This window comes from Pseudopipra pipra, chromosome 14 (genome assembly GCF_036250125.1).
Source record: "Pseudopipra pipra isolate bDixPip1 chromosome 14, bDixPip1.hap1, whole genome shotgun sequence".
Lineage (NCBI taxonomy): Eukaryota > Metazoa > Chordata > Aves > Passeriformes > Pipridae > Pseudopipra > Pseudopipra pipra.
In genome coordinates this window covers 7,736,770-7,764,464 of record NC_087562.1, presented here as the reverse complement: position 1 = coordinate 7,764,464, position 27,695 = coordinate 7,736,770, and the positions used below count along the sequence as shown (strand labels likewise).

Here is a 27,695-nt window from a genome sequence, read left to right as displayed (position 1 = left end):
TATACCCCAAGTATGTGCTTGGACACGGTAAGAGTTGGGTACATTCTTTTAATTAAGACTGAACTCAACACAGCACAGCAGTAGAACATCCCAAATCCCTTCCGTGACACGTAACACTTTATCCTGAAAATACATCTCAACCCTCTCCTTGGTTTTAGGCCCTCCTTCCCTCAGAGCACACGGAAAACAGCCGATTCCACTTCACACTGAGGGCGAGTTACAACTGCTCTATCTCAGCCAGCCCTCCCTGCTAACAAATACATCCTGATCCTATCAATCCTTGCAAAACTTCTGGAATGCCTTTGTTTAGAAAGGCGAGACCTACAGCAGGACACTCAAAATATTTCATTTTATGCTACGCTACAGTGCCTTCCTGAGTGGCATGTTCAAAAAACACTTGGAATAGATGAGCGGGATCGGAGCTTCCAAGCTGTTGATGGGAATTCACAAGTAAAGCCAGTAGTGATAAGAAAAGGAAGCCAGGATGGTGAAAAGATGATATTCACATGAAAGCTGTTGGCATTGTCCAGATACAAGAAAATTCCCCTGTGGGAACCATGTCGTGTTTCATATACAGCTGGATTTAACACTTCCCCGAAATCTCCTTGCAGAAGCTCTGAGCTCTCCAGGAGAATAACCATTAACATCAAAGATTAACCCCAAGTGGCCTGGAAAAAACCCAAACATCACCAAATTCTGCTCTTCATTATCCCTTGAGGGGAAAAACTGGATATATTTTAATTGAACAAGTGTCTTCCTGGACAAAAATGCGAGGAGAATGCATTTCATCAACAGTAGTTTTATAATTGGTTTTGCAATATTTCCTGCTCTAGGCCCTCTCTTATGTTTCTGCTTCTCTTATCAGCCAAGAATGTCCCACATCAACTCACCAGCAAGAAATTGTGTGTTTTCTCCCTCAGCCCAAGAAATTATTGTCCTGTGAAAGCTGTTCACAGTACTTAGAGCATCTCCATGTCTCAAAAATAAAGACAATAGTGCCCAAAATCACTGAGCAGATATGGCAGGGGACTGGCTGATACCCTAGAGTTACCCATCCCACAGGCACATTGCACTGCACATGCTAAGAAATGACTCTGTGATTCCCCTTCATGTCACCAGAAGCTCCTCGACTCGACAGGAATTCGGAGTAATTTTAAGAGTCAAACTTGTGTCACACCATTGAAAAGAAAGTGCCAAACCACAGAGCAAAACTCAGATACAAGTTCAATTCTGAGTTCTGCAGCAGATTTTCCTGCTGTTCCAGTTTCCCACCTGATGAGAAGAAAGGAAGAACATCTCCTTCCCTGAGTATGTAGGAACAGAGCCCTTGCCTTAGCCCACTGCTGCTCCTGTAGTTCAGTTACTAATCCAACAACCTTCCTTGTAGGGCTCTTCCAACTCAGAATATTCAGTGACTGAAGACATTTTGTGATTGAACTTCCCTAAGAATTTCAATTCCAGATCAGGCTCAGAGCACAAAACCCTGCTCAACTTCATAAAGCACAACTTAAATCCTGGCTCAGACACTGAGTCTTAGTGTAACTCAGCTTTGCATAAAACAAAACTTCAGAGGAAAAATCCTCAAATATTAAATTAACAGAGGTATGGGACAAACTTCCATATATTCAAATGTTTTTTTACTGTGAATCTTGGGCGCTGTGAAAGGCTCAAAGTTGCAGGTGAGACACAAACTAGAGGGAGCAACGTACATTCATTCAGCAAATCTCCTTTGAAAGGGGACCAGTGAATGTCAGTAACTGGCCATAGCAGTGAGCAAAAAGGTTTGCAGGAGATTTCTCCCTTCCTCTTTAGGGCAGGAAAGTGCCCGAGATCAGGGTTGGATGATTCCTGGTGGTGGCCCTGGCTCTGGTTTGAATCAAGGAACTTCCAGGCTGACAGGAAGAGGACATGAACAAACTGGGCTAAACCTGATAACAAAAGTGAGGAAAAAAAGTATATAAACAACTGAAGAACCATAATTTCACAGTGATGATACAAGGCAAACAAAAAAATCATCACAGTAGTGATCTCTGAGCCCCAAATTCGATGAATTTACAGACCATCAGCAGCACAACAGGTTGGAAGCCCTAGCTCCACAAAAGACCAGCACCAGACTTTCAGGGGAGATTAAACCCTGGCTTGAAGTTCAGCATCACCAGGGACCTCGGCCTTGGCTCGGCACAACAGGACGATAAGGAAAGATTTGCTCACGTGCAGATTTTTGAGCGATCTCAGCGCGCTCAAACTTGGCTAAACCTCGGCACTTAAACACACTCCAGACCTGGATGGCTCAAAGGGACACAGCGTTGTTTGAAAGCTCCAGACCTCCAGGAAATCCATGGAACATTTTATAGCTCGCATGCAAGCGGGGTCAGGGGCTGAGCGTGTGCACAGTGCGTGAGTGTCGAGATGTACATTCAGGAGAACAAATGTGTGCATTAAGTTGGAAGGGTCACGGCCTGGTTAATCACTGGGGGATCATCTCCATCTCCTCCACCCCCAGCCCACAGCAGGGAGGGAAACGGGGGGACTGTTATCGGCCACGTGTGGGCCAGGAAAACCCAAGTCATACATTTGCCCTTTCCAATACCTTTCCATCCCAAGATCTTGGATGCGAAGTGATGCGTGAAGCCAGCCCAGGATCCTTCCCTCCTCGCAGGGAAGGGGGAAGGGAGAAGTTGACTGAGTCAGAAATGTGCAGCCTGCCCTGCCATCTGCTCCTGGAACAGCACCACTGTATCCTGGCCATCACACAGTCTGTGGAAAAGTCACAATCTGGTGCCAATCCTCACTGGTTGGAGTTTCTCAGACTATATTTAGTATTTTTGGGAAGGAAAGGGGTGTTATTGGTTGTTATTAGGACAAAAACATGTGATTCAATCGGCAACAGCTTGATTCCACCGGACCACAGGATCATGTGAGTCCCAGTAACAGCCCTGGTTTCTAACAACCATTTTGGAGCATTGTTTTTATTTATCGTGCACTACACATCACGTTGAGCGAAGAGAGATTCACAGCACACTGAAATTTGGACCCACTGTGTCCCATCCATATCAGAGCAAAACAGCTTGGGATTGGGAAATCCAATCTGCTCCACAACGTGATTTAACCCATAAATCTATGATTTCATTGGCACAGCTGCTCTTTTGTAACATCAGACTAGACATCAATAAGGAACGAGTTTGCTGGCGCTGTGAAAGCCCATCATGTGGCTCAGCTAATTAAAAACTGACCTCGTCCATGATCATTAAATGTTGTAATCACATGCCTGCAAGTGATTAGAAGGAAAAACAGACACCCCCCTCCTCGTTCCCATAGATCAGCAGCTGAGTAAGCCCAATGGAAGGCCCTTATGCTCAATCCTTTTTATAAACAGCAGAGCTCAGCTTTTAGAGATGAGGATCCAGGAATTTTGACCATTCAATGTTTCCTCTTGCTCCACAACCATATTTTTGCCAGACGTGGAGTCAGCATCAACTCCAGCCCCTCTGCTTCCCTGTTCCACCAGAAGCTTTGTGCTTGAACTGGATTTCAGCCATGGTGCTCAGGCTGATCTATCTCAAGCATTGTTAGAAGGGTGATTTAGGTGGAGATGATACCATCAGCCATCGGAGGACAAATTCCAGCCCCGGCACTCAATCCTTGACAGGCACGTGAAGACAGAGAAATTGATTTTCAATTCTCTTTGAAACTTTGCCCTCCCTCATAGGTTCATCTCAGGAGTAGGTACACTCAGCATAGGGGAAGTTAATTAAGGGCAGATGAAAGATGATGGAAGTAGAGGAATGGATAAGAGGAGACAGATAAGAGGCAGCACGTTACTTGGAGGATGGAAGGAGGAGGTTGCATGGAGAGCCCACAGCATACAGGATTCTTCACCCTCAAGTTTGCCCTGTGCTCAAACCCCTGGTTCACAGAAGAAATTACAAAGATAATGATGTATTTTCCTGAAACTGGATGTACTTGAGAGTTACCATTCTTGTACTGGCTTCACCTCTGCACCACGAGCACCTCTGTCACTGAGAGGGGAGGAAGAAACTCCTCCAAATTATGACAGTAAACAAAAAACCCAAACTATGTCTGCTCCACTATAAATCCCTTTGTTCATCTTGATTCATTAGAATCAGAATCACTAAGGCTGGAAAAGACCTGTAAGAACATCAAGCCCAACCCTTAACCCAGCAACACCATGTTCACTACTAACACATATTCCCATTCCAATTACCTTGGTATTTCTACTCCAGCATATTTTGGTATTTGTTCAGTTGGGATTTTTTTTTTCTTTTGGCAGGGGTGGTTGTTTGGAGTTTGATTTTTTGAGGTTTTTTTGAGTATCGAGGTTTTTTCAGTGGAAACCTGTGGAGCTCACGATCCCAGCCTAAATCCACAATGGACACAACATCTGACAACCCAGGTTCATGATTTTCTGGTTTAACTGAGCACCTCTTTTGTTGTGTATTCTCAGAAAGATCATTCAAGTCAAGGCATTTCCTTACTTTATACTCCTTCCAATCACTTTTAAAATTCACTATGTGGTAAACACCTCCAAAATACTAAAACTCTCACCCTTCTCATTCCTCCTGCCTCTGAATTCCTTATTTTGCCGCCTCCTTTGTGAGATGAATTTACTAGAATGAGACACAACATTTCAGGCACAGGCACTCAGCCCATTTATATAATGGCAAGATATTTTCCATGTGTTTTGTAGGCCTCTTAACACTTCTGTTTGCTTTTTTTTGACCACTGTTGTGTGTGGTGCCAAAGGCTACATTGAGCAACCACTGAGAAGTTTAAGTACTTCTTCTCCATTAATATATTAAACTTAGACCAGAAAAACTGGAGGAGAAGCAGCTCCAATTATTTTTTCTACTGTGGATTACTTGGCATTTATCAACAAAGAATTCAGTTCTCATTAACTTCTTTCAGCTTCTCCCAAGCAGTACTCACTGCCAGTGCCACGAAGTTGACAATAAGCCAACAGCAAAACCAGGTGGCCAAAGGGCATCTTCCAGCCCTGCTGTTCCATGGATGGAGGCAGGACCAAAAGGAAATGAATGGCCCAGTAAGAAGCATCATAAAATAGCACACAGTGCATTTATCCAGGATTTTTCTGGGCGTAGGAAGGGATTAACCACCATGGGAAGGGGACTGTGCATGCACTGAGGACTCTTCCATTTGATGATGGAAAAGTCTTCAAGAAGTGAAGTCCCACTTCATTGCACAGGTCAGTGCCCCACAGACTGAGCATTAATAGAGACCCAAGTAGCGTCACATGCAACACTGAAAATGTTGCATTAAATGAGATTCAGCCCATCAAAAGAGATTCAAAGTCAAGAAGGAAGATTTACTCATCCTTTTCATACTCACTCAGCCTCCAACACCAGCAAATGTGCTGAGTCAACAGCATTTCATAAGGCTTTTCACTCCAAACCCAGACTTATCACATATCCCAGTGTCATAACCTAATCCATGCTCTCAGATGCAGAAGATCATGGAATGGCTTAGGCTGGAAGGGATCTTAAAGCTCATCACATTCCAACCTCTGCTGCAGGCAGGGACACCTTTCACTAAATATCATTCGGAGCTGCTGAGCTACTAAATAATTACACATTTTGAGAAAAACAACCAAATGTCCAGCCTTTCAGTACCCCCAATAACCAGATTGTGAATAGGGTTTTCTAAGTTAGAATTTGTACAAATTTGGGCCCTGGGGGCTCCTCTTAATCAGCACTAGAACATCTCCCTTTTGAAGGGGAAAATCCCCCATTCCAGGCTCCTTCCATTGGTTCCTGGCACAACACTTCTTATTTTTAAGAACCCAACCCTTGTTTGTGATGTTTGTCTGAATGAATTACATACCTACAAGAGGCTGATGGAAATACACTCAGAATCCAAACGGCTTCTGGGACCAAAAGGCAGAGAAAAGGCATCCAGTGATCCTGGCATTTTCCCTGCCTAAGTTGTTCTAATGTTCTTCTAACTCTGCAAATAGCAATGCTGCTGCACAATACACAAAATAAGTGTGAGGAGAGGCTTTTATCTTGGAAAAAAAATAAGTGCTTTGCTTTCTGATAACATCAAAAAGCCCTACAGAATAGGAAAACTCTAGGAAAAAAACTAAATACTATAAAATTCTGGAAAATAATTAATAGATTTTTCTGTGCTTTCATAACATTCACTTGGGTAACCATAAAAAGCGATTATTATGGTAATAAAAAGGATGAATAATTTATTATGAATCCCAGACAAACTGTTCCCTTCCAGAATTCTAAGATGACTCCATGCATATGAAAATCAGCCCTTAAATGTCTGTGCTTGCTGTAGCTACAGGGTCAGAAAGGTCTTCCATTGTTTTATAGTTTTATTGGATTGATTTTCTTTTCCCAAGTTAAAATGGATCATAAACCTGATCATATTGGCACCTCACTGTATCTGCAGGGTTGTAACCTATATATTCCCATTTATTTAGCACAGGGATCAGTTTTATTGTCTGCTGCATCTCAAAACACACAGAAAAATTTGGGGAGGGTGTCCTTGTGCAATTCCCTCAAACTGGAATCTTCTCAACAGAAAAAGTGATATCCGGAATACACTTGCTTATAAATTTTATCTGCAGCAGCAGCATCCAGAATTTCCAACTTCTTTTTGTTGTATGGACTGACCATGTCAGTGCCTGTAAACTGTTGGAATCGGGGACTAAATCCAAAGAAGTCCAAATAATAAATCTGAAATCCAAGAGGGGAACTTTTCATCACGGAGAGATGAACACGCCGTTAAAAAGCTTTTACAAACCTCAGTGTTATGAAAAAGAAAAACAAAAACCAAACAAAACACAATAACACAAAGTCCTGTGGCTGCTTCGCATGAAGGGGCTGCTCTGGGCCAGTTCTCAGCTCTGCCATGGCCTGCATTGATCCTCCTGGATCAGTAGCAAGTCAAGATCCAACTGTGGCCAACTCCAGTCCCAACGTCACCAGCACATCAGCATTTACTCCAAATGGGTTTGCTAAACAGAGACCCTGAAATTTTCAGGAGTTTTCTACTAATTCAGGCACTACAGGGTCATGCTCAGCACATTTATTTATTAAAAAAATAATACTAAGTTCCCTAAGTCTACTCAAATACTTGTGATATATTTGTTTATGCAAATACAACCTCTGAGCATCTCCTTAAACCCATGTCCCAAACTTGGTTCTGTCCCCCTTTTCTTCAAGAGTTGTTCTTCTAAGACATGGGGTATTTAGGCCATGCCAAGGTCCCATGAGAGGTCTATGGAAGAATTTGTGATCTCAGGTTGTCTCCAGAGCAGGTGAGTCCTCTCCAACTTCTCAGCTATACAACACTGCCACAGCTCAGCCCATTCACCCCAGTGCAAGGTGTCTTTCATGTTGGGAAAGAGAGACCTTAGAAGTTCTTCAGAGGCTTCTACATAAAACATATTAGAAGGGGGGGAAATGATGAACTTGAAAGTAGGCTTTCCACAGGTCACTCAGTGGCCCCATGGTCTCCATGGCAAGTGATAAAGCAGAAGAGAGAAAGGGGAAGAGAACAGAGTTGTTGCTCATCAGGAGAATGTGAAAGGAGCAGCAAAAAGTCAAGCCCTAAATGGGAATGGCTTCCCACTGCCAGAGGGCAGGGTTAGATGGGATATTGGGAAGAAATCATTCCCTGTGAGGGTGGTGAGGCCCTGGCACAGGTTGCCCAGAGAAGCTGTGGCTGCCCCATCCCTGGAAGTGTCCAAGGCAGGGTTGGACAGGGCTTGGAGCAACTTGGGATAGTGGAAGGTGTCCCTGCCCATGGCAGGGGATGGAACTGGATAGGCTTTAAGGTCCCTCCCAACCCAACCCAGTCTGGGATTCTATGAATAATCCAGTTTAGGGGGTGTGCTCCTCATTTCCAAATCCATCCTTTCTCCACACCTGCAGGGCAGGAGGCTCCACAGAAGCCCTGAGTTATCATAAGACCAGGATTACCAGTGAGTACAGACCAGAGAAGAATAACTGAAGCACCTTCCAAAACAAACAGCCATAATTCAGTATTTGAGATACTTTACAAATTACCTATTGAAAATAGGAGAAGCTAATTCTTAATAAAGCATAACTGCCTGGCTTGGATTTCACAGATGTTTGAAGTGTTCACAATCTGGAATTAAACCAGGCTAATCTAAACCATAAATAGGAACCATCATTTGGATTATATCTGCAACCCTCTGGTTCAATTCACAGCTCATTATTCCGGAGTTCAACAAGCGACAAATAAACCTTAGAGAAAGCAAAAGAATTTTGTTACAGTCTCGTGTAATCTACTATTAAATAAGTCCTCACACAAACCATAATAAAATTCAATTTATTGTACTTTGTAAAATGTGATTCCCCACCTTGATAATTAAAAAGATATTGTAATAAAAGTCTTTAGTCCTCATGTGCTCACATTTGTTACAATCTGATTTTTATCCGAGCAGGAGGATTATAAGAACATGGAATTGCTGTTATAGCCTCTGTGTGCAAACACAATGTTAGGGGAGATAATTCTGGTGTTACATCCATAATGGGCAAGAAATTTAGAGCCCTGAGCCCTCAGCAGCTGCCGGGCCAGTCCAGCCCACCATGGACCACCACAGACCACCTTGGACAGTCCTGCACCCACTGGCACGAGCTTGGCTTCCCAGAAAGGAAGATCCTGAGATCTTGGCACCAATTAACACAATGGACTGGCCAGTGGGATTAGTGCTGCCTTTCCACTTTGGATTTAAGGCCAAGCTCAGGGGAAAGACTCTGGTAGTCAACTAACAGGCAGAAGAACCAGAGGTGCACTATCAGCCCTTGCAACCTGTGTGTTCAGCCAGTGCCCAGGATCTTCCTGCCTGGCTTCCAAGAGAAAGAGTCAAGTAGCTTCCCATTTAACTGAAAAATGTGCACACAAAGCCATTTTTGCCTAAGTAGAACAGAAGGAAAACTCCCTCACAGACATTTCCAAGTCTCAATTCAGAGCCAACACTCTGCCTGAGAAACCTCTGGTTCTCCTGGAATCATCCTGGAGCACAGCACCATCCCTCCTGGGGCTTTTCCTGGCCTGTTTGCCACCCCGACACAGATTCACACCCCTCACAAGCCAGTTGGGGTTCCAGCCCTGCACTCACAGCCACGCCCTGGGAAAAACCTTCATACAACTCTGAGCTAGTTCAGCTTCAGCTCTTCAGCAAGGCTGGTGCTTTCACAGGATGGGTTGGGTTGGAAGGGACCCAACCCTTTGAGTGGTGATTTCTATTGTTCCAGTTATCTTGGCCAAAAAAATAAGGTTTAATTGTTTCTCTCACCAAGCTGGTGCTGTGAGCAGAGCAGAGGAGTCTCCAACCACTGAACGTGAGACCCATTCTGGAGTCTCCACACTAATAAGCAGTGACTGATGCTGGAAGAAAAAATGGGACCAAGTGTGGGGAAATGCCATCAATTGCAACTCAAATCTCGTGGAATCACAGAATACTTTGGGTTGGAAGGGACCTTTAAAGGTCATCTAGTCCAACCCTCGACAGTGAGATCCTGAAGAGCAGATGCTGCACCTCACACAGCCCTACTGAACAGGACCCAGCACCTCAGGCTCTCCCACATGGACAATGTCTCTGGCTTATGCAATTCCACAGCCCTCATGACTCCCCTTGGCTGATGCAGCCTCCTGGATCTGAATATCAAATCCCAGCCATTGGAGCGAGTGCAAAGGGAACCCGACAGCAAAATACAAATCTTTCATCCAAACACATCACCCTTCCTAAAAATCAGGCAAATACACCCAGTTCCAGCAAGAGCCCAAACTTGATGTTTATTTAACAAGAATTTCTCCACCTCATGAGAGATTAAATCCATCAAGCTGGACAAACACTCCCATAACACAGGAAGAAAAGACAGACTCTACTCTCCTACAGCAACAGTTTGGAGCACCAGCAAAACAGGGTTATAAACCTCATAAAAGGTTTAATTCTTACAAGATAAATTATTTTTAAATATGTTCACAAAACAAGCACTCCCCCCAACCAAGTTGATTCCCAGCACAGGTTCTCCTACAATGCCCACAGAGTAACCAAAGTACCTGTCACACTTTGTCATCACCAATTCATGGTGTCCAAATGGGGTTCATTTGTAGGTGCCTGTGTTATTGGCCTGGTCTAAAAGCATCACAGCATTTCTAATTCACATACTGGCCTGGAATTGAGTTGATTTGTTCACATCTAACCATATATAAAATAACATCTGCCTATAAAGCAGGTGAGGGCTTTAGGCTGGGTCACTTCACTCAGGTAAGTCCCTGTACAAAGAGAACCAAACTTAGATAATTGAAAGAATAGCCAAGAGCAAAATGTGGTAATAGATGGAGAGAGAACAACACAAGGACCATCCTTACCACAGGCTGGACTTGATGATCATGGAGTCATTTCCAGCCTTAATGATCCTAAGATATGAAGAATGCAATTCATTATACCTCACCAGTAAAATGATCATGGTTTTGCATTCATTTTCATATTTTGAAAGCAGCACAGAAAAGCCTCTCCAGCCATCACACCACAGACAACACCAAGAGGAAAAATCAAACCTGACAGGTCGGTCTTAATTTTGTCCTGACACTCCAAAAACCGGGTCTAGTCTGGGAAAGGCTTTCTCCTCCCAGCTCCCTGTCAGCACACGAGAGGGCACTGTTCTGTAGGCTCAGGGGAGAGAGAGCAGCACAAATCCATCATGTGCTGCACATGCAAATCCTTGTGCTCACGCCAAGCAATTAGAGCTCCTCTGGAGAATTCAGTGCGTAGCAAGAACCAAACCTGCCAATTAACTCAGCATCCTCGACACCTCAGGTGATCCTTCATTGCAGTACCTTTTTTTTTTTTTTGGAAATGCAGATAATCAAGCTATTTATGTTCCCCCAATTATCAGTGTTGTAATTCATTAGCACTACAAGACTGGAGCTGACTCTACACGGGACAGTTTCTTGCTGTATTGCATAAACCGGGTGTGATGGAGACAACACACAGCTCAAAGACCTTCAGAAGGCTCCTAGGTCCAGCCCAGCTGGGATAACCACTCAAATTTAATATTTCAGGTTTAAACAAATGGATCTAAGAACTCTGATTAAATCCAATGGTGAAATAACTGTTTAGAAATTGAAGTGACACTGAAGTGCCTCCGACTTGTGATTCCAACAGGTGCCAACCCTTCAGGTGTCTTGTCCTACTACAAAGTGTTTCATAAGAAGCAGAAGGGACAGGAGCAGGGTTTTAGCCAAAAAAGTAAACCAGCCAGCAGGTGTAAGAGCTTACAAGGCACTCAGAGCTGCATTTGCTCCAGACTAAACACTGCTGCAGTTTTCCCATTTTAGCAAAATCATTCCAGCTTCACCTTGCCATGAACCACATGGGTTGTGGTTTGTTTTCATCCCCAAACACTCTTGTTACCTGCATTTCTAACACAATCTCTGCCCTCTGAGCATAAAAACAGTGTTCATTACAGCCTCCCTCTCCTCCTCCTGCAACAAAATTAATAGGAAAGGGTATTTTAATATTTAAAACCCAGTCAGCCACCTACTGTCAAGTCCTGGTTTTAGGCTTCTGTGTTTCTCCTGCAGCACGTGCTGACAGATGCCACATTCTGGGGGAAACATACAGGCCTTGAAACATAAGTAAGGCAGGAAATTGCTATCTGTGGGTATCAACAACAACAAAAAAACCATCTATGCATGGCTCCTCCAAGGACAACAATGTTCCCACTGAGGAACTGGGACCAGCGCCTCCAGATCAGATTACCTGCATCCCAGAGCAGTTGATTTCCCTCCTGTTCACATTATAGCTTCAAATCTTCGAGCTAAGTGGCCAAAAAATATATCAGTCTAGTCATCATGTCTGCTTTTTGTGTGCTTTTCCTGTGCTGGATGAAGGAGCACCACATCACACCAACAGCACCTGGGAATCCCAAAACCACACATTGTGGCAGGGGTACAGCCTGCCACTGCCATCCTGGTGGCCACTGCTCTGACATCTCAGTGGCCATCACTCCCTGCCATCCCCGTGGCCACAGCCAGTTCGGAACATCCCCAGGAACCACTTGGCACCAAAGGGGCTTTGCAGCAGAATAAATGTTGTGTAAAACCTCTGGATTAAAGCCATCCTGCAAGTGCCAAGTTGATTGTCAAGTGGAGGCTTCTCTTAACTTAAATAACCTGGAGATGTTGTCAGCCCAGCAGGGCTGTGTTACCAAGGACAGAGCGCGCTCCTGGAACACAAATCTCTTGTCCTTAGGTAGCCTGTGAACTTCCTGAACTCATCCTGTGAATCAGGAGTTCATCTCCACATGCCACACTGAGGGATATTCATGTCTCCCCTGCCAATGTATTACTATGGAGTCATTATATCATCATCTGCACTTCACAGAGATGTTTCAAACATCTGGTTGGCTTTAAATGCTCAAAACCACATGCACGCACCGCTCGCTCTTCACGGTGAGCTGCTCCTCCCGTGGCTACGAGAGGCCAGAGCATGTGAACCTGAATGACTCCTGATCCATGATGGACATTCCGTTTACATTTCAGCTGACAACACCAAGGGGTTTCCTTTCCAGCTGCAAACAACAACAAAAGAGGAGAGAGAACACCAGCAAAACCCTCATCACGAGTCAGGGACTCAGCGCCCGCTGTCTCCGGGCCACATGAGCTCCAGAGGTAACAACATCACAGCATCTTTCAGTCAGATTCCAAAGGGATGCAGATGGAGAACATTACTTTACCTATTGCTTAGGGGCACTTAGCCTCCAATCTGGAAACTATTTAACACAATAGAGATAATTAAATTTGCTCACTCCGTTTTATGGTGATAGAAGCAAAATGGAATTGGACTAAAAGGCAAGATGGGCATGTTACAGCCTGCAGGAAAAAATGGGACTCCAGGGAGCAGGGAATCACTGGGATCAACCCCCCAGTGTCATCACAATATAGCAGAGCACTGGATTAGAACAGGAAATCATCACAAGTCACATATCTGACCTGAAAACAGTTTTCTCCTGGTTTTGCTATGCAAGTCTGGAATACCTGCTTTCCCAAAAATTTTGATAAGTGAATAAATGGGGTTGGTGGGTGGGGGATTTATCACCACCCCCTGCTTCAGAAATGTCTCTTCTGATGGAGCACTCAAACCATGACAAACAGAATGGTACCTACAGACATGTCTTAAGATAAATCAGACAGGCAGGAATGGAAGGAAAGACAAACACTGGGTTTCCTTTGCCTTAACAAAACCAGTTTGCCCAGTTCAGAGCTTCTGGAGCAGGGCACCAAACTGCCCTCAACTTCCAAAATCCAATCTGTAAAGATACCTAAAGACAATTCAATAACAAACTGTTTTCCTTGCCCATTCTTTCATCTAAACATTATTTTATGTGATGTCTAATGAGAGAAAACTCATTAGAGTAATGAGAGAAAACTTATTAGGGTAATGAGCAGCAGCTGCAAGTGCTTCAGCTCCCTTGATGAACATACCAGGGAGAGAGAGGGGCCAGGGTGGGCTGAGCCAGCACTGCCTGTTGGGGCACTCCATCCAACAAGGACATTACTGTGGCTGCAAGTCTCAATCTCTCCTTTAAATCTCCAGGAACAACAGTCCTTTCCACTAGAACAGAAGAGGATTTTCAACTGCATTTATTCAGAAAGCTGTGAGTCCTGAAGGGACCATGATTTCATCTGTTCTGACCTCCTGCATCACCCCAAGCACTACATCTCATCCACTCACCTGGCTCCACAAAGCCCAAGAACTACATAAAGCCCTAAAATTAAAGCTCCACTGGGGTCCTGGCTAAGCCCCCTCCCGTGCAGGCTGGCCTGGTTTGCTGAGCACCAGGAGACAGTGAATCCTCTGTGGCATTCCCACCTGGAAACAGGTGGTCTGTGTCTAAGTTAGAATGTGTTAGGGTTTAGCTTCCAGCCTGGATTCCATCTTTCCCTTTTCTTTCCAAAGTTTCCTCTCACAAAACTATCCCAGTGCACAAATATCAAGTCACCTCATTTATTATTTTTTTCAGAAATGCAGTAGATTAAGAGTTTTTCAATATTGTTCTTCCTCCAGCTCTCAAATAAGTTATTTTAGCCCTTTTCCACACTGCATTCTATTTTGTGATATCTTTTTGAAAAGAAATAAAAGGACCAAACCCACAGGGGTTGGTTGGGGAGCATAAAGCTTCCCTACACACCCATCCCAGCATCACAGTGACCTTCCTGTGCCAGCCTGGATCATTGGGAATGGCAGGATGAGCTCCCAAAGCCATTTATTTCTGTGGCAGTGCCATCAGAACCTCTAGCCTGCCTTGTTCCCAGATGGAGAGCTCCATCTGCATCAAAGCCTTTTTGATTTGCATGGGCTGAGCTTCCCAAGCCTTCCAGACCACACGGCTTCTTGACTCACCACTGCACTTCCCAGCCAAGGCGTGAGCTGGACAAAAGCTTCACCAGCAGGAATGTTATCAGGACTTTAAGTCGCTGACGAGAGGATGGAACAAGAGCAGGCCAAGATCCAAGGAGCCCAACAACCAGCCTCTGATTTCATGAGGGCTCCCCGGTGATGACTCTTTTTTTTTTTAGATGTATAAGCCAATTTTTAATCCCTTTGCTGTGTGTTTTAGCCCATGAAACACTAACTGCTTTCCTCAGATACACATCTAGCACTTCAGAAAGACATCCAACTTTATTTCAGCTACCTTTGTCAACAGAATCCTTAAAGAATGAGGCAACTTTTGTTTGACAGTTGACCTCCAGTTCAAAGTGTCCACCAAAACACCACATTTGTCTACAGAACTGCAACAGTTTATTAGTGCTTTTTCCTCCACTTCAGGAAAATGGAGCAATCAAGTGACAGTTTACTCAGTTGGGAAGCTCAATCTGATCATTGAAGGCAACAGCTGCTTTTCCCAGTACTTTGCAAGGAGAGAAGCAGAAAACCAGATAAAAGTATCCATCAGTGCAGGGCACTTGGGAGTCCCAAATTTCTGCTCCATCTTTCAGTAACAGCTCTCCAGGAGCACAGGCATTAACTGGTAATTACTTCAAGAACCCTCCAAACTGAAAGGTAAACAGAGTCCTCACATTTCCCTAACATTGCTCAAGTAACGCTCCGCTCATTTATCCAGCAAATCCAGCTCTTAGGATAAGTCATAACAATCCATAAACTCACTCTGAGCCTTCCAACTACTCCTCCAGCTCTGATGAACAGCCTGAACAGACAAACCCGAGTCACCACAGACAGGAATGAGTTGCTCCGAGTCAGGGCTACCAGTGCCACCCCATTAGTCAACCCAGGCCCGATGATTTCATCCCTATCCCAGCCTCAACCATCAAAGGCTTAGACAAATTATGAGTCTTCCCAACTTTCTAGCCAGTTGCCCACCAAACAGCTATAAACACGCAGCGAGTCTCTTTGGTGAGTAATGGGAACAGAATTTGCTCGGCGGCCGTGCTCCGCTCCCGGCGCGGATCCTCTGGTGGATATTTATCCGCACAAATATGCAACGTGGTGCTGCTTTCCCACAAGTGTTCCTGCCAGCGCGATTTCTTTGCTCATCCAAAGTGGTTGGGGAATAAACAGCAAAGCAGATCAGCGAATTCAAGATGGAAAAATATCCATCTTGGGAGGATCATCCCGACCACGTGAGGAGGAGCGGCTCGGTGCCGACGCGCTGGATCAATTACCCGTGTTGGGCAAGAGAGTGAGTTGGACTCACCCCCTTCTCCTCCCCTCTGTACTTTTGCAGCCTCATTTATAAGCGGAAATAGAGGTAACAAAGTAGTAAATACCAAAAAAACCCATCTGAAAACGATCACATAAATTGGTCAAGTCATTCCCAGTCGGATCGCGGAGCCAGAGCTCGGCGTTGCCTCGGGCTCTGCGGTCATCGGCTCATGCCATAACTCCAACATGATGAAAAGGGACAGGGGATCATCTTGACAAAAGTATTAAAGTATTTCAGACACTTTAGACATGCAGGATGTCTCAGGTCACACATGGGGATTTTCCTCCTGACATGTTACATCTGGGATAAGAAACAGCTGGGAAGGCGATTGTGTTACACGTGCACAGCGCTCGCCATTGTGAGCTCAACCAGAGACACCCAGGCCCTCCTTCCAGCCCTCAGCACGTGCTCCCAGAGCAACTGGAAATACAGATCCTGGGTGTTGCAAGGCCTCCAAGTACCACTTGATTCACTCTAAATGACAACATCCAGTCCTTGTTGCCAAGGCCCCCATCACCCCCCGGTCTCAATCCTCTTGCAGTTAAAATTTGCCCCCCTCCCCGCTGGCATCCCAAAATATGGAGCCCAGACCTCTGAAAGTCAAACTAAAATCCAACCACAGTAATTATTGCAGCATTAAAACCTCTGTGAAGATAACACAAACATGCAATGAAAAAAATGAAGTACCTGGTGCAGGTGCTCGGGAGATGAATTCACACAGGACAGAGTCAGTGTGTTCAATCAATAATCCTGCCTGGAAAAAGAGAAGAAAAATTAAGATTTTTTTTCAGAATTTAAAGATCTTCTATAATTGAACAAAATTAAGATAGTTAAGTCATTAAAACTGTCAACACTTAAGCACACCTTAGTAATCAAGAAAGACTTTGTGTTTTTTTCTTTACACCATGAACTTCTTTCCGCCCAATAAAAGAACAGTTACTAAGGTTTATAAGAATAATTATTCTGTCTTCTTTCCTCCAAAACTATTTTGTTCTAACAAACAAAAGGCCTGGAAGAAAAGTATGAAATACTCTTTAAAAAACCCTATAGTGTGAAAGTTTCATGAACAGGCTTCTTCAGCAGCTTGGTCTTTCAGGCACTGAACTCTATCAGGGAATTTCTTGTAGTACAAACATTAGCAATGGCCACATATCTAATTTATTCCACAGAACACTGCAAAAACCTTAATGAAAGACCATTTCTTATTATTTTAATCAACATTTTAAAAAAATTAAACAAAACATTTAAACACTTAAAATTTCAAAACATAGTTGGCCTCAATGATCTTAAAGGTCTTTTCCAACCTAAATGATTCTGTGATCCTTTGATTGCCATTTCCAGCATTACCCATAAGCATTAATTGGCTTAATAACCAAGTATTTTCATTATAGCATCAACAACAAGGTCCAAAATCCAAAAGCCAACTAAGGTCCTTATCCATTTGAGCCAACAATGTCTTTTCTTGCCTCTAAAGTGAGGGGACAAAAGAGAGTCTTCCCTGGGGAGCCTCCAGGACCCAGGGAAGAGTTAAGTCACCACCAGGACAAGGCCTGCTGACCCCACCCTTCTCCCTGAACTCCCTGGGCCACTTTGTGTTGTTTTATCTAGAAAAGTCTCCAAACATTTGATGCATCTTTTAGAAGTCTCAACACCCAAAGGCTCCTGTGTCAGTGACTATTTCAGTTATTGCATTACAATTAAAGATCAAATCCCAAATCGCTGGAGTTGCAGAGAAATTAGGAACCCAAGTACTGATTTCAGCCTGGAAAAGGCTCCAGAGAGACCTTAGAGACCCTTCCAGTGCCTAAACGGGCTCCAGGAGAGCTGGAAAGGGACTTTGGATAAGGGCCTGGAGGGACAGGAAAAGGGGGAATGGCTTCCCAGTGCCAGAGGGCAGGGTTAGGTGGGATATTGGGAAGGAATCCTTCCCTGTGAGGGTGGTGAGGCCCTGGCACAGGTTGCCCAGAGAAGCTGTGGCTGCCCCATCCCTGGAAGTGTCCAAGGCCAGCTCAGATGGGGCTTGGAGCAGCCTGGGATAGTGGAAGGTGTCCCTGTCCACATGGAATGAGATGAGCTTTAAAGTCCTTTCCAATGATTCAATGATTTTACCCAGAACCATGACTATTAGGAAGGAAGCCAAAATCCCCCTACGTTTATTAATTTCTTATAAATTCATGATTTTTAGCAACCAACTCACAATTTCTAAGTGTGCAGGGCTGGCAGAGCTGCAAATCCTTTTGACTCATAACATTCATGGGGGAAACCCCAACTGGCCTTCACTCCCCACCCACTCTCAGTGCTGATGCAAAGGCAGCTCCTACCAGGTCCATAAATATGACTGGAAGACAAGATTCCCCCCGTTCCTGATGGCCACCAGAGAGTTCTGTGTCAGAGTATCTATGGCAAAGCTATTGCACAACGAACAACATAAAGTATCCCATTAAATTACAGCCAGCCTTTTGAAATCAGACAAAGAATGCTCCAGATATAAATATTTATGGGGGTTGATGAACCACTAATGAAATCAAGACTCAAATGTGCTTGGACTGTCCTTCACCCAAAATGAGTAAGACTTGAGTGTAAATATTGCTGTTCAATGACACAGTTTGTGCACTGGCTCCATGGCAGGGAGAGCACACATGGGAGATCAAAGGCACAGAATGGAATCTTGATTGAGCTGCAGCAAAATACTCAACCAACCGTGCCAACCACATCCTCCTGAACACCCCTTGGCCAGCAGTGATGGGGTGTGCTGATGTCACTGGCACAGGTGAACACCTGAACTGATGCTAATCCAAGTAAGTGTAGCATTGGTTTTGGCTCCATTTCCCTTGGTTTGGATGCTGGCCAAGATGCAGATGTGGAGAAGAGCCCTTCTGGGAAGGGGAGATGACAATCACAGGGATTACAGGAGTCAAGCAAAGGAAATCCTCCTGCATTGTGGTCAAAGGCTGAAGGTGGTGATTCGTCCCCCCGTTCTGATGAGATTCCACTAGGACACTGCACCCAGCTATGGGTCCCCAACATAAGGATGTGGAGCTGCTGGAGAAAGTCCAGAGGAGGCCACGGAGATGCTCTGAGGGCTGGAGTCCCTCTGCTCTGGAGCCAGGCTGGGAGAGCTGGAGGTGTTCACCTGGAGAAGAGAAGGCTCCAGGGAGACCCGCGAGCCTCTTCCAGTGCCTAAAGGGGCTCCAAGAGAACTGGAGAGGGACTTTAGACAAGGGGGAACGGCTTCCCACTGCCAGAGGGCAGGGTTAGATGGGATATTGGGAAGAAATCATTCCCTGTGAGGGTGGTGAGGTCCTGGCACAGGTTGCCCAGAGAAGCTGTGGCTGCCCCATCCCTGGAAGTGTCCAAGACCAGGTTGGACAGGGCTTGAAGCAACCTGGGATAGTGGAAGGTGTCCCTGCCCGTGGCAGGGGGGGACTAGATGACCTTCAAAGGTCCCTTCCAACCAAACCATTCCAGGATTCAGCAGTCAGGGATCCCCCTGTTCAAATCCACAAGATCTCAATAATTCCCATGCCTGATTTTCCATCTCAGTTGCAGGTCAGGGAGACCAGGAGCAGCAGGAAGCCAAACCCTCCGATGCTCTGAAAGCTGTTTGAGACTCTGCAGCTCAAGAGTTACAACTGTGGAGCAGCACCAAGACTGAGCTCCTTCCAGAAAGCCCTCACTGCAAACTCCCAGGGCAGACTCTTTTGCAGACGTCCTGCTTTTCCCACCCTGTAAAATGTTATTCCAGAAATTCCATATAAACGCCTTTCACATCACATTACATTCCCCCAGCAGAAATAAGCCAGATAAGGAATGTCTGCCCATGAGTGTTGTGATCAGGCTTTCAACACATCTGAACTTCAAAGGGGCCAAAGAAGAAAATCTGCTCATCCCAGCAAATATTTGCTGCAGCTCCCACTTCCACTGTCTTTCAGGTGTCTGATCATCAAATGAATGGATTCCCCCAACCCTTCTTAGGTGGCTGAGGAGCTTCTCCCAAACTCCTCCGAAATGATCAGTGAGGGAAATTAGGAAAAAACCCCAAGCATATGGTTTGAACACAATGGTTTTCAAAGGAAATAACAGCTCTCTGTAGACTCCACATCCTCTAAATCCACAGTGAGAACAGATAAAAGCCACATTGTAGTCGAGTCTCCACCTAAACAACTCAAGCAGAATCTAGGTCAGTGTTCCCTCCTGGGAAATGACGGATTAATCAGTGGTGCTTCCGAAGGGATTTTTGACTAATGCAGTGTTTTTATATAGGAACTGGCAGCCACCACCTCCTGCAACTCAATATTCTCTCAAAGCCTCCAAGAGCCAAAAGTTACACTTGAAAAGTGCTTTTAAGCCTGCTGGAAAAACTGTGCCCTTATTCCAAGCAGAAACAGAAAGAGGAGATTATTCTTGGTAACAGCACTTCCAACACCAGAGGTGTCTTCTCCTCCCAGGTGGTGACAGTCCATCCACTCAGGGTTCCAGAGCTGCAGATCCAGGAGCCACCAGCCACAGCTCCTGAGGGCCCATCTCCACCTTCAGATCCTGTTTGCACCACCACTGTTCAAATTGGGAACCAGCCACAGGAAGTTTTCTGTGGCACTGGATTTAAGCAGGACCATCTTTGCTGGCTGGAAGAGAAGTTTCTCATCCCAGTTTTTTGGGATATGGTTCCTCTTGGCTGCACTGAAGGAACTTGATGTTTTCTGCCCAACCAGTCCACAGGGACATGTATTAAATCTGACAATATCTGGTGGAAAAGAATCTGAGGTCCAGCGTGAACCTTTTGCTGCCTCCAGAGAGATGAAGGGAGGCAAAGTGGTGGGAGGGGGAGCTTTTCCTATCCAAAAACTAATGTTTTGACTCCATTCCATTCAGAAGAGGAAAAAAAAAAAAAAACAACAGCAAAGAACAAACCCTCCTACTAAAAATTCTTGTTTTCATTCCTTTGTGGAAATCAACCACAGTTTAAACTTCTATTTTTGTACAAAGCAGATTTTTGTTTTCTGGTCATTTATAACTTGCCCTCCACAATCATCTCCCACCCCCAAAGTGCAGGTGACACCAAGGGGAGTCTCCAGCACAAGAGATTCCAGAACCAGGAAGGGTTTTATTTTCCACCTGTCCCTCCAGCCCAAGGGATGAGTTATTTCCATAAGGACATGAGAAGCTCTGACTGCAAAGACAACTCACAAATATTTTTAGCCTCTATAAAGACAAAAAAAATTGAAGGATAACCTGTCCTCTCTCCCTGCAGCTTCATCTTACAAAACTGGGATCCAGCTCCATCCCATCTGAGCTTCCCACTCTCCTCCCTCTCCCAGGGCCACAAGTTTTTGGAGCTGGATTTGGGGAAGATGCAGGTTTTGACCCTGAGGAGCTCCTGCATGAGCCACAGTACAGCAGCTGCAAGATCTGGGTCAAAGAAAGGCAAGAAAATGGGCACGAGGGCAGAAGAAATGACATTATTCCTCAATTTTAGCAATTTTACAGCAGCTGGGTGTGCACATCTGGGGGTCAATTCTGCCACAGCCACATGGCTTTTAAATCCCTCCAGGGATGGAGGATCCACCACTGCCCTGGGCAGCCTGTGCCAGGGCTGGATAACCCTTCTGGGAAACAATTTATCCCAACATCCAACCTAAACCTCCCCTGGCACAGCTTGAGGCCGTTCCCTCTTGCCCTATCTCTTTTATTTGAGAGAAGACACCAATTTATGATCTACATTATAAATGAACAAGAACACAAGCCCTGAAGGGGTAACACCCCCCTCCAGCCACTCTCTGCCCCCCAAAAGCAATGAAGAAGTGGTTGCACCCACACTCCCATCCTGTGCTTAGCAAATTTTTCCCATTTGCATCAATTTTATATCCATTTTGCTGGTTTTATTACCCATATCTCTGACCCATTATCTTCTCCAGAGCCTGCAGTCTCTCCCTGGATGAGCCATTTATCTCCAAACCCTAATAAAGAACATTTTTAGGCTGTGCCATTGCATGGGAAAGATGCACTTTAAGTTAACAGCTTGAATTAACAAGGCAGTAAAACTTAAAATGACCTTCTTTGTAGTTCTTGGCATGAGAGGAAGCATCAAGTCCTCCTTGTTTTTGTTAGAATGGCAGAAGATGGTGAATAGAGCACTGCTTATGGTATCAAGTGATCCATTTCAGTTTTACTCTTTAACAAATAGAAGACAAAACCCCTCCTTTTCTTTCCTAAAAGGCCTCCTCTCAGACAGGCTTTTACTGACTGATAAACAGGGTAATTATATTTTAACCAGGCTGCCCACAAAGAATCAGTATTCAAACCACCCCCTGTATCCTTCTCAGCTCAAAAGGCTTTGCAGGGACAATCAGGGAAAATGGAGAAACTATTAAAATCACATTTCAACAGGATCATAGTGTTTCTCAGGGCAGGTCCATTAAAGAGATGGACTGATACCTCCATGTCCTGTCAGGATTGGGTTCCTCTACTTAGAGGAAATGGCATGTTCATTTTCCAGGACTGTGCTGCAACCTAATTCTGAGTAAACTTCATATTTCCTCCACCTGGGAGCTCAAACCAAATCCCCACCTGAGCCAGCAGATGTGCCCCCACATCCCTGTGGAGCAAAGCCTGGCAGTGCCCACTCACCCACTGCCCCAGAGCATCACTCTGGGCCTTTTGGTCACTGCTCCTACACATCCCAAGGGCAGTTTGAGCTCAGCATGGGGAAATGGAGCCCAGCATCCCTCTGGAGGGGCTACCAGGACTTTGCACCACACAGGAGCAGCCCCTGCTCCAGCCTGGTCCTCTGATCCAGCCCATCTTTCCAGCTGTTGATGCTGCCCTTTATTTATCACCCAGTGATCTCTCCAAGCACTTCAAGTATTAATACATTCAGATTTCAGGTCCCAGTGCAGGACATATCCCCCATCACACCCATCTCACAGACAAGGAGAACGTTAAATCCTGGGCTACAGCCACATTTCATTCCACAACACAAGTGAGGACATCAGCCCCAGCGACATCACTGAGTCCCACCACCCCCTCAGAGACAGGATTGGCACCAGGACATTTCTGCCTCCAGCCAAGCCCATGCACTCTCCAATACCAGCACGTCCTTGACCAAAGACAGGATTTGGATTTTTCCCCCTAAGGATTGTTTTACTTCCAGTTGTGAAGGAAACACATGCCCTGGAGACAGAGCAGCACAGGCTCAGCACACTTTCCCAGTTAGAAAACCAAACCAATCATTCTCATCTTCAAAAAGCACTTTCAGGTGACAACCACAGCACAGAGTTTGATGCACCCCTGGGCTGCAGAGTTCCTGCTTCCCCTTTCCATGGCTCCCACAAAACCAGCAGCTCCCCATTCCAGTGCTGTCCCACTGCTTCCCTCCTCCTCTCAGCAGCAGCCCCTGAAGGAACAGGAAACTTCTACAGGAGCTTAATGGAAAGTAGCTCCTGAGAAAACAGCTTTTTTCCTAGGAAAACATATCCAAGCACAGATATAAGCACTTGCTGCAGAGGTTCAAGAGTGCAGCCAAAAATGCCAGGAACCCTAAATCATGCTTTTAAAACTCTTCAAACACCTGACAGGTGAAGGCAAGTCTAAACTGAATCAACACAGAGGCGCTCAAAAAAATAAAATAAAATAATTAAAGAAATAAATAAATCACAGCTCAGCTGCTGTTTAATCCTACAAACATTTAGGCCCTCTGGACACTTAAAGCAACTCTAAAGATCTCCAGGCACACAATATTCCACTTCCAGGCAGGTAGGATGAATTTTATGCAGGAGAATTCTGCAACTCAACCCCTATTTCCAAACTTAATCAAGTCATTATGATGGAGGAGACACGCAGGGAATAAGGATTTCCCACATCCCTGTGCCCTCCTGCCAAGGATAAAATACAGACATGCACAAACTGAGAAAGAAGCATGGATTTGGTATTTCACACCCTCCTTCCCTCCTTTTTCTCTTCTATTTATGAAAATTCCCTTTGAAACAGGAAGTCAAGATTCAGGACATCCTGAGAAGGATCCCAAAAAGGCATGTGGCAGTTTTTTCTTTAATTAGACCCAAAATTGAAGGCACCTGTTTAGCCCAGGGGGCTTCATTACTTAATTGTCTGGTAGGAGTTGGGTGGTGATGCTCCCAAGTGATTCCAGCTGTGAGGAGAAGACTCTCAGCTGGATAGGGAAGGCAAAAGAAACCTTTAAACAAAAGCGAGGAAAACATCACAGCTTCTACTCCAAAGCCCATTAAATCCACGAGAATCTTTCAGGCAGCTTCCAAAGATTTTGGATCAGCCCCAGAAGCTGCTTCTCATCCACAATTCACAATGACTTTACTAGAGAGGGAACAAAAAGCCTTTTTGTTCACATTTTCCAGATGTGGAAACTGAGGGACATGGAAAGCTGGTGCAGAGCAGGTCAGGGTGGCAGAGCCTGAGACAGGATCACTCCTGCTCCCCACAAAACACAAGAGTGGAGGGGAGACATCCAACCAAACCTATCCCTGTCCCAGAGAGCAGGAAGGGTTTGAACTTGTTTTCTCATTGCAACACAAAAAAGACAATTTTTAGTGGCAGAAAGTTGTCTCTCTCCAAGGGAGAGCAGAGAAGCAGAGGGTGATGTGGTAGATATCAGAGACATCACAGAATTAAGATTCCAGGGGGCACTGCCCTCAGCCAGGTTTATGGATCATGAGGAAAACAGCAACATCCACTACAATAAAAGCAAAACATTTGATACATCCACCTGGCAGCACTTAAAAATGACAAAAAGGGGGTTATCAGAAATAACAGACATACCTTTTGCTGACACTGAAGAGCACAGGACCAAGAGGGAAGAGGTTTGGGCAGAAATGGAAAGGAAAAGCAAGAGCTGTTTTGCTCCAAGGTAATACACCTCTGAACCAGGGACAGTTTCTACAGTCTGAGGCTTCACAGCCCCAGGGCTGAGACACTGGCACCAAACACTGCTCAGAACAAGAGGGGGAAGGAGCAGGACGAGCTTTGCATCCGAGACAGCTCTAATCTCCCCTAACTCAGAGCAGCAGCACAGTAGCACAGCTGAACCAAGAGGGAGCGAAACCAAACCACAGCTCAGCCTCCCACCCACACACACACCAGGAAATTAGACTCAAATCAAGGCAATTTGGGGACACAGAGGAGAGAAACACCTCACTAACCTGCTCAGGAAAGAAAGGATGACACTGGAAGATGCCCAGAGCTCCAGCCAGGTCCCAGGAGAGGTGACAAAATTTCAAAGCATAGCACCTTGAAGCCCAAAATCCAGGGGTTCAGGAAGACCTGTGCAGACTCCCAGGAAGCAGAGAACTATCCTCCAACTCCCTTGCTGCCCTTAGCAAGTTATTAAATTAAAAATAAACCCTTAGCTCCAGGCAGCACCTCCACCAGAAATCCACCCCGGGGAGAGGAACAAGTACTTATGGGTAATTTTAAACCCACTGCCAGGTGGGGAAAATGGGCTGGGCTGGGCTCTCTCATTCCATTAATCTCCTCCAGCTGCCCACAGATGCTGATGGTCCCACCTGGGCAGCTCTGAGCTCTCAGAGGGGAGTCAGGCAAGGGCAGCACCCAGGAAAGGGCTGGTGCCTCCTACATTGCTCATCCCTATGGACTCCTCTCCTGGGAATCATTTCAGGACTTGTCCTTCAGTGCTCCCTGGTTGTTCTTCACATGGATGATTCCCTCCTTCATCATTCCCCTGGGAGCCCTGAGCACATCAGAGCAGCTCCCACAGCCCCTCGCCCACCAGGCAAACCAGGAGTGAGGGGCTTGACAAACAGTTCTGGTTCAGAGGGGTAAAAGGTCCATCTGTCCTTCTAGAGTGACCCTGAACAACAGTCCAGGATGCAAGAGGGACAGAGCTACACTTGGCTTTTCAGTCATGGACTAAAGGAAAGGGAGACAAGTCAAAGGCAGGTTGGACAGAGCTTGGAGCAACCTGGGATAGTGGAAGATGTGCCTGCCCATGCATGGCAGGGGGTGGGACTGGGTGGGTTTTAAGGTCCCTTCTAACCCCAACCATTCTGTGATTCCATGATCTCTGACTCCAGATACAGTTACAACAGGTATCAGTGCCTTGGGACTGACAGGAATTCCCAAAATGCAACCCTACCCCCACCTTCCCCCTGAGTTGCACTGCCATCACTCCTGATTTGGGGATGGGGGGGGGAAGTTGAGCACAGACTTGTGAATGTGGCAGTGTTTCAACAACACAAAAGCTGCAGAGTTGAGAAACTGAGGGTTAATTTTCCACTGGAAAAGGGAGAGGAGAGCTCAGCCATGGGAATGTACAGAAAGGCAGCCCTGGCAGCTCTGGCTGTGTTGTTCCCCATCCCAAGCTTCTCTCCAAATCCAAGTGCTTTGAAGCACAGGAATACACACTTATTAACTTGTAGTAATTACTGCTTAAACTCCAGGACTCAATGTATAGGGTTGCAGAGAGAACTTCAAAATGACAGCAAAGTGCTGCTTAAACTAAAACCCAAAACAAACCAGGGGGAGGGAGAGTGAAAAAAGGGAAAGAACCCCACATTTATTAGACATATGAGCCCTCATAATTCTGAACCAACCTTGGGAGGTTGGAAGCCTGGTCCCAATTTATTAAAAGCAAGGGCCAGCAGTGCTGAGAGTGAGCTAAAAACATGCAGAACAGAAGATGAAACATACTGAGCTACTGGATATGGTAGTAAATCCTTCACTTTGTTAATTAATTAGTTTTCATGCTAAAGGTGAGGTCAGATGTACACAGAGCCCATGGAGTGAGTCTAAATGATTTCTGTGATCAAAAGCTCCATCTTTTAGGCTTGCAGCCTAAATAAGCCAATTTTTCTCTTTTTTTAACCAACCAATGGTCTGGTTAAAGCTTTGCTCAAGGGACACACTGGTCCTGCCTTGTACTAAGCCCAGCCTGTGCAGGTCAGCTTTGCAAACAGCATCTCCCACAGAGTCAGGCTGCACTCAGAAATTATCCTGTTTTCTGGGGGGGGGTTTCTGTTTTGTTTGTTGGTTGTTTTTTTTTTCCTCAAAAAGAAGTAAAAATGGAGACTGATGAATGTGGTTGTGTCTCAAGCATTTCCTACCAGCACTGGGTTGGTGCTGGAGGAGCTCTGCCACCACTTCTCCCCCATGCAATGTCAAAAACCATTCCCCACCTCCCAGACTGGTGGCATTGCTTGGATTCTCCCTGCTGATGGAGCACAGCCCCACCTTATAAAGCCTCTTCTCTGCAGGGCCCTGCCTTTGCCACAAATCCTGTCCTTTCCTGCCAAACCCATGCACAGGGAACAGGAATGTTCCTCCTTTATCTTCTTCCACCTGCACTTCATCTTCTCCTGGGATAAGTGGGAAAGCAGCAGCCTGTGTTCTGTGAGAGGTGAGAATGGTGTGGGTTGGGAGGGACCTTAAAGTTTATCCAGTTCCACCCCCTGCCATGGGCAGGGACACCTTCCACTAGCCCAGGTTGCTCCAAGCCCCATCCAACCTGGCCTTGGACACTTCCAGGGATGAGGCAGCCACAGCTTCTCCGGGAATTCCATTCCAGCCCCTCACCACCCTCACAGAGAGGAATTTCTTCCCAATATCCCACCCAAATCTCCCCATTTCCAGTGGGAAACCATTCCCTGTGTCATGTTGCTTCAGGACAACAGCTTTTCTCCAGCCTTGCCTTTGCAGACCAACAGCGGAGCTCCTCTGGAGAAACCTCCCACCACCCAGCAACGGTGTTGGCTCTGCTTTTGGAAGAGTAATGAAACTCAGAATAGCCAAGATTCCAAGTTTTCCAGCAAAATATGGCCAAGACAAAGCCAGCTATGACACCCCTAAAATATGCTGTCTATGGATGCTGGAGGGCTCCATGGAAACTGCAGAACACACCTCTGGTATGTGCAGTCTGTGCATTTTTTTCCAAGATCGGAGCCCATTTTCATGGAATTA

At 45.5% G+C, this 27,695-nt stretch overlaps 1 protein-coding gene across 1 annotated transcript in view; it reads right to left on the bottom strand.

Annotated features, from left to right (window-relative positions):
- Positions 1-16,505, bottom strand: part of ZNF469 (zinc finger protein 469) — a 186,003-nt gene extending 169,498 nt beyond the window's left edge. The window contains exon 1 of the mRNA XM_064671016.1: positions 16,440-16,505. The gene's annotated coding sequence lies outside the window, so the exon portion shown is untranslated. The remainder of the gene's footprint in view (positions 1-16,439) is intronic.
- Positions 16,506-27,695: the final 11,190 nt, after the last annotated feature.